We start from the raw sequence: 1789 nt of genomic DNA on the forward strand, positions 1-1789 counted from the left end.
AGGGATGAAACCAAGGGAGCAGTTTGCACACTGCTTCCATCCTACCTGCGATCTCTGGGGAGAATTGAATGATGAGGAAAAGGGTGAAAGAAGTGGGGAAGAAAGAGAGAGGAAGAAAGAAAGAGGGAAGGAGAATCCATATTTATTTAATAGGTAACTTTCTTGGGAGGCTGGCTGGCCTGATTATAAGATGCACACACAACCTCAGTGTCTCAGGAGTTGTGACATGGGTGCAAGGTGCATCTTTTATACAGATGGAGAAAACTTAAACATCTCAACTCCCTTAGTGGGGTGACAGTTGGCAAAGAATGAATTTTTAATTTTTCTCTGGATGTGTTTAGTCAACCATGAGTTTTTTTTTTCTTCTTCCCTTTTGTTGTGTCTTTAATGCTCACTCTCCTTTCGTGTGTACTGATGACTAGAACAGACAGGGTTTCAAGCTTTGTCGTGCAATGAAGATTACACTTTTTTTCCATGAACAAAACTTCATGTCACATGWGGCCTAATATGCAGAACATCCCCGAGTGTTGTTGCAGTACTCCCTAACAGAACAAAGCACACACGCAAAGCTCCTGTGCCGTGTTCTCCTTTGAACTTGGGTCCCTTTTACAAAGGATTGTTCCTCTGATTTCAGTACAACTTTATTTCACTTTAATAAGAGGAAAATTGTGTACCTTCTCTGATAAAGTGTTRTTAGTCCACTGCGCATTATTTTACTTCGTTGGACAATCCCTTCTGAYGTTAACATCAACACACATCAGTATATGTATGATTGGGTTTAGCTCAGTGCCATTCACTCCTGCAAAATGAGCACAAAAGTGAATAAATCCAATATAGTTCCACATATCTGTACATGCTAAAAGGCTTTTCTATACTTACATCATCTATTTAACAATTTTCTAATTATTAGGAACAAAATAGTAATTACACTGCTATTTCCTTGGCCATGGGAACACCCCCAGTTAAAAAGAGCGCTTTGGAGGATAACAGATGTTTTATCTCTTGGCCTCTGACTTCAAAGGAAAACAGTTATCTGGAAGGCACAAAAAAAAGAGGCAGTAATCAATTGTTCTGTCATATTTTGTGAGCATGGTAATTGCTGACTCAGCTGCTTAATACAAAGCATCTGAGACTACCGTTTTAGGCAGGCTTAAAATCTTTTAAGTAGTGGCAAGATGCTTGAAATGAAATGCTAAAATTAATGAGTTTATTACTTTAAATTTTTTTTAAAGTAATCTTTACTCTTTATGATTTCTTTGTAGTAGAGACTGAATGCCTCTCACATTTAATTTCACAGTACTGACTTATCCTACAGAAACTTATTTATTAACAGCAAAGTGTTTAACTAAATAAGTCATTACAGATAGATGAAAAAATCGAAATGTTGTTGTAAGGCAAAAGTAAGGGTTTTTTTTCTCTTTATGTCAAGTTTTGGGAAGCATCAAAACAGGTCTTTCCCACCGCAAAAGTCTACAGCAAGTTTMTATCCTTTAATTTGCTGTTACTCCTTTTTCCCTGGACATTTCTTCAAGGGCAAAGTGGATATTATGATATTTGAATGATTATAGTAAATATGGAGAAAGAATTTATTTCTCAGAAGGTGCAAGAGACAATCTTGTACYTTCTGAGTCTGTGGTCAAATGCTCTTGTGAAAAAAAAGCCAAGATACAAAACAGCAAGGGCTCAGTCTTGAACATTTGTCATTTTTCCATGGCAGATGGAAGTTATTTCTCAATACTGAGTTAAGAGGAAGCATTAAACTTTTTTTTTTTTTTTTTTTTTTTTTTTT

This window comes from Malurus melanocephalus, unplaced genomic scaffold, assembly GCF_030028575.1.
Source record: "Malurus melanocephalus ecotype Western Australia unplaced genomic scaffold, MMel_1.1 scaffold_285, whole genome shotgun sequence".
Classification (NCBI taxonomy): domain Eukaryota; kingdom Metazoa; phylum Chordata; class Aves; order Passeriformes; family Maluridae; genus Malurus; species Malurus melanocephalus.